Here is a 6,556-nt window from a genome sequence, read left to right as displayed (position 1 = left end):
ACTGCTTGGATGCAAACATTGTTATTTTGCATGAGCAAGTGTGGGCAAATTTCAATCAGGTAGTGAGGTTGATGAGTCAAAGTAGCACAACAAAGGAAAACCGCAAACAATTTCATGCAGAGTTGCAAAGCTTCATTGAAGACGTGGTTCGCACATGGGGTGAATTGAATATTGTGCATTACATGGTAATATAATGCTTTAAAGGTTTTTCAAACATATTTCTTCTTCTAATGCACTTTTCTTGAATGGTGGTTTTGTTTGGTATCTGCAACACATCTTGAATGGTGGTTTTGTTTGGTATCTGCAACACATCTTGTACGCCCATGGCACATATCTCACGAATGCCTACGACTCATTTGACATGTGGAGCACCCAAGGAATGGAGAAAAGTCATTATCGTGCAAGGGGAGTTTATTTCAAGAACAAAAGACATGGAGGTGGCAAGACTCAATCAAACTATCTCAAAGAAATGTTTGATTGGTTCTTCCATTATACCTTTAGAAGAAACCTTTCAAGGGAGAGAACTCAAATGTCCAAATTCGCCCAAATTTCCAAAATTAAAAGTAAGGGTAAAAAAAAAGCAAGGTGGAGGGCAGGGATAGGACCTGCATGTCATGCAGCATGGATGGCTACATGTAGGAGAGTTGGTAAGTATGGGTCCCTATACACTTGAATGAGGCCTAGGGTTGATGTGTAGCCGATCTATAGGGATATTATCTATCGAATGTAATCAGGTGTTATAAATGTTAATGTAAATGAATCTTTTTTGCCTAATATGGAACCATGTTAAAAACCCATTTTTCTGGTGCGTGACATTTCTCTAAAAACTAGGGTTTGGTGTAATGATTATGTTGGCCACTTTAAATGAGCACCCTCTCTCTTTGTGTCCATTTTGTACAAGAACTTTGAGAGCACACAAGCACTCAACTCCTCATGGGCACAATCACTGCTTTCGAGCTCGCATGATACTTATTCTTTATCGAGGCCCCGATCCAACCTGATGAGGATGCCCTCTCAGCCCAGGAGCTAGAAGTCAGGGATTTACATAACCTTGCTGCCCAGATCAACAATTTTGTTTTCACATGTAGTATCAACACGGCTCAATTTTCCATGCTGACGAGTGGGAGGCCACGTAATGACCCCTCCATACCATAAGCAGACCGCACGAGGGCGTTGCGGTTTGCTAGGAACATTGCAGAGCACCGATAGTCTATGGTGCAAATTCTGTTGTAGTTTTTGGAGTTCCCCTTGGTTTCAAGGACCGTGAAGTCATGTGTCATTACCAATTTTGTTAGATTAATATACTTCCCTTGCTAGGTTTGATTGGTAGCGAGGAAGCTTTGTAATACCTTCAAATATAGTTTTTTTGATGACTTGAATTGTATCCCAAATACTTACGATGCTTTGTAATACTCGAAGAACCAGAAGGGTGTGAAAATACACTGTGTGGGGTGGCTGGACAGGCTATTTTCTCACCCATCCGGACCAATAAAAAATTTGCTCTATTTTTTCTCTCCAATGAATGCTTATTCAAATAATGCCCCATGCAGGTCGACATGCATTTATCATGTGTACAATTTGTTCGCACGCCATGAGTGACCTCTTAAAATTAGGGTTTTTAGGGTTATTGCAATGATGGCATTTTCTTGTATAAATAAAGGTCAACCTCTACTTTTGCCCATTCCTTACCAGCGAGAAAAACACAGTAAAGTCTTCCCAAAACACACTAAAGTCTTCCCATCCTTACCCTCAGCTCTCCTCACCATGGTGTGTACAAAGTAAACAATGAAGAAGATGACCAAAGAACAACATGCGCGATTATTCAAGGAAATCGCAAACAAGAATTTGGAGTGTTACAACCCCAGTCAAAAGAAAAAATTAACAGAGCAAGCCAACTTATCCTAGCCAAGCAAACACGTAAAGTTGGTGGATTACGACACGGAAGCTAGCAGCGCAACAGACACCGATTGGGGGGAGCCTACATGGGTGCACATGGAGATTCCCAACCACCCAGACATAGGAGCAAAGACATTGCCATGCATCACCATGCAACAGTAAGAGCAACATCAAGAGGAAGAGCAACAACAACAGCAAGGGGAGTAAGAGGAAGAAGCACCGGCCCTAAAATAAAACAGAAGGAAGTTGACCTATTATAGGCCTTGCCCACTACAACCACGTCCCGTTGAACGTCTTCCTTGTGGCCCCGCCCGCCCGCAGGAGACGCTCTCAGGGCATAGGGATTTCTAGGAGATACGGCACTACTAGAAGTCCATAGAGCTTCTCATCCGGAGGGTGCCTTTCTCATGAACGTGCAAAGAAATTTTATGGGAATACAAGATGGAATGTCGGATTTAGTCGGTTGCCCTTGAGGCCTTGCAGGAAGGAAGCCGCTGAAGCGTATCTTGTTAATCTACTTGAGGACTCCAACTTGTGCGCCATCCATTGAAAGCGGGTCACCATAATGGTAAAGGATATGCAATTGGCCCATCGTATTCGCAGAGAAAAGGGGAACGAAAAATGAGGAATGTTCAATGATGTATCTCAATTTTTGGTGTTAATGAATTTTCGATGTGTAATATATCTTCTGATTGTTGATATATACATCTTGCAATTGTCGATGTGCACTCTATCTTCCTATTGTCTATTTGATTTAAGCATGTATGTGCTTTCAATCACGTTTCAATAAAGGGTTAGAAGGGTGCAAAAAGGCCCCTCCGAGTCGCGCGTGCAATGGCTATTTTTGCACCCTTTGGCCCACATGGTTTCTCTAGTAAGATGTGTCAATTCTGGATAAGCTCTCATCACAAAGGTCTTGGGGTGGCTTAAATGGGGTTAAGATTAGGAAAGTCGTAATGGCTAGAGGGGTACGAAAATGCTATGTACGGGGGCCTCGTACGGGTGATTTTCGCACCCCTCTGGCCCTCCTTTCTTGTGTGGCACCTTGTCTTGTGGTGGTAGGTGGAGTTGGGGGTGGAGGCAAAAGAGAGAAACAAAGGACTATTTCGAGCAATAGGACCATTTTTCCCAACAATTTGAAAAACCTTCAGCCTCAAATTTTTGTAGGTTTTTTCCTAAAATTTAAATGTTTTTATCAAAATTAAACCTCAAATCCCTTAAAATTTGACGTGGTATAACTCAAGCCAACGAAAATTAAATGGCACATATTTCTTCATGATGGCCAGAAGGGTGCAAAAATGCTCAATGTGGGGTCCCCGGACATCCCTTATACATAAACAAACCCTAAACCTATGATCATTACTCACTCACAAGTATTTTATGCCACTTAAAATCAAGATAATTATCTGTGGTGTAGAGAAGATTGTTGCTCACAACCTTGCTCCTATGAAAATAAACAACAACACATCAAGACAAAACATAAACAAACCTATCTTACATCAAGACAAAACATAGACAAACCTTAAACATATGATCAGTACTCTCAAAGAAGAGAAAGTTCATGTGAGAAAATGTACATAACTCATAGAGGTTTTGTCCAAATGAGATGAAATTTTATGAGGAGAGACCTATGGTGGAGAACAACATACCTGCAAAATTTCGTGGAGAAAGAACTAGAGTTGCAGAAGATATGGCAAAATTGAATTCCGCTAAAAAAGGGGAAACATGAAAAGGTAGTGAAATGCAAAAGGAGGGAAAGTAAAAAGTTAAACATAAAAAAAGGAAAAAAATAAAATTTGGTTTTCAAACTTCCATGTGCTGACCACAAGGTACATCTGACATTAAATTTCTCTATTTTTTAAAGATATGGGCTCTATTATTTGATTGTCTTAAGAGATTTGGGCAAAGATATGACAAAAAGATCCATGTTACATGGATCTAGAATCCCAGCTCTCTCATTGGTCAGGCCAATCTTTTTTTAACTTAGGGGAAAAATGGAGAGTCCATATTTCTCCTAATGAGAAATTCGACGAGGTTGCTTGGTGGTAATGCCATGTTTCTCATCATATTGACGTGCCCAATAATGAGAGACAATATGACCATTCTTATCACAATAGGAATAATGTTTATTGGGATAGGAAAGTCAAGAAGAATTGCCACCTTGATAAGAGCGACCACCACGAGTAAAACACGAAAAGGAATGCTTATGAGTAATACAAGCCGTTTTGAAATCTGCAGCTTCTTGTGTATTCAAAACAGTGTTAGAATTCTTTGTACGGCATTCAAGTCATTGAGAATATTCAACAAGAGAAATACAAGCAGTGCTAAAATCAATGCCATCCTTGTTAGACAGAATAGTGACAATATTATCATATGAATGATTCTTGACCATATGAAGAAGATGTGTAACCAACTGATTTCGTGCAATAGGAGCACCAACATCAGCAAGTTGATTGACGATGTCTTTGAAGGATTCAATATGTGAAGTCATAAGAGTACCAATTTTGTATTGTAAATTGTTCAGGAGATTATGAAAATAAAGAGTTTTTGTAACAGATTTCTTCTCAAAGTAGTAAGAAGATACTGCCATATATCATGAGAAGTAGGAAGATTGAATACATCCAGCATAAGAGAATCATGAAGAGCAGATAAGATATATCGAGAAGCTTTATCACACGATAGATCCAATTCAAGTAATTTGTTTGCCATTGCTCAAAAATAGGACCAACAATGATAAGAGTGTTATGCTGTTCTGCATCAACAGTGAGATGAACATACAAAATTGCCCAAAACAATATCAGAAAGATCGTCACCTTTTCAAGTATCAACATCATCTTGGCCTTCCATCCGGGAAATCCTTGGCCTTGAAAGAATGGAACAGATTGTTGACCAGATGGAAAACCATTAATGAGAATAGAAGCTGCCATCTCGGATTGCGAGAATATGTATAGAACGAGATCACAGAATTTGCACACCATGAAACGAGAACATAAACAAGGAGGACCCTGAAAGTTATATGAGAGATACGTGCACGAAAAGCGACTGGCAATGAACTCCTCAAATATAGAACGTGATTTACGAGTGACGAAAAGCAAGTGGTGATGAAAAGTAGTACCCCGAAAATAGATGAAATGTGATATGCAATACGAGAGTAACTCCAAAAATAGTTGGAGCACTGCTATCTTGAGATGTGGACGAGCCCAAAAATTGGTTATTTTTGGATTAAAACATGAAAAATGTGTAGCACACAAAAAATGAGCAAAAGTCTGTTGCACAAAAAACACCATAACTTTCAACTCTGAACTCCGATGAAGCCGCGAGCAAATACTCAAAATTTATCGCAGAGCTACACGTTGCCTGTTTTCCTGTTTTAAGCGCTGTTGATATGAAATGACATAACTTTTGATAGGAATACCAGATTGCCAAACCAATTAACTCTATAGAAAGCTTGCAACGCCGTGCACACAACCATTTAGGATAAGATAATACAATTGCGTTTCTATAATACAATTCTAATTAGTATAAAATAGGGTGGATAAACTTATAAGATAGACTATCCAAGGACCTGCATAAACTTGTTAACAGTGATTAATCACTAGAATTCTACAAAACATGAATAAGAGATTGAATGAAACATATAACATGCACATGAATGGAATTAACACAATTGATACTTCCCTTCTCTTATCTTCACAATAGCAAGATCGATGATGCTTTGATACCATGTTGGAAATACCACGAACACAAAGAGATAGGGATAGAGTGACTTAGAGAGAGAGAAGGAGGAAGAGAGTTACACCATATATACTCCCAAAACACTAGTTCATATTGATTATGAGTTTGTATATATAAGTGAGATCTAGGTCAAGTTAGGGTGTGATATATATAGCTCCAACATAACATTTATAGGAGAATTTTTTTTGCTGCCCAAAACAAATCTCTTGGGTACCGGAGATGGTTTGTTGCCCCCTGAAATCATGCCATGATAAGGCTCGCAGTAGTCCAATTACAAAAGAAGTCAAAGGAATAGTTTTCGCCTTTTGGGCTGAGCAGACTCGTGTCTCTCCAAATAAAAAGGATGTAAAGTCCTACATTCGGCCGAGGAGAATCTTGATGAAGAGTTAATTTAATTAGTTTTCTTAGTCATCTTCATCTTTTGCCGTTTTTGGACATGATCAACTTATGTAATTTTTTGGGGACAAAGAATATGCAATATAATAGTATTGATGTAATGCCCATGACATTGTATTGCAATTTTTTTTTGTAATTGTACGTAATGTATATTTTAAGTGATTGTTTTTTTAAAAATAATGATTAATTAGTGTTTAAAAAATGTGATTAAAAAAACGAGGAGAGAATGGGGAAGAGGTGTGGGAACGCATTTCTCTCCCATTCTGTCCTTGTTTTTTTTTCTTTTTTTTGGAACAGTCCATGGCTATAGCAGCGCACAGCTATACACGCTATTATCGGCGCGGCTATACACAATGTAATGTGTGCGGCTACTACACGGTTATAAGTGCAGCTATATGCGCGGTTATAGCCGCACGCCCCTAGCCGTGGAAGTTTTTTTTCCATAAATAGATTCTTTTATTGTCGCACGGTTTTGAACACGGCTATGCTCTCCGTTTGTTGTCGTGTGAGAGACTTAGCTATGTCTTCT

The sequence above is a fragment of the Cibotium barometz genome, chromosome 60 (genome assembly GCF_041138505.1).
Source record: "Cibotium barometz isolate CiBa-2024 chromosome 60, ASM4113850v1, whole genome shotgun sequence".
In the NCBI taxonomy this organism is placed as follows: Eukaryota; Viridiplantae; Streptophyta; class Polypodiopsida; order Cyatheales; family Cibotiaceae; genus Cibotium; species Cibotium barometz.
The sequence above is the reverse complement of the archived record's forward strand: the minus strand, read 5'-3'. Positions refer to the sequence as shown.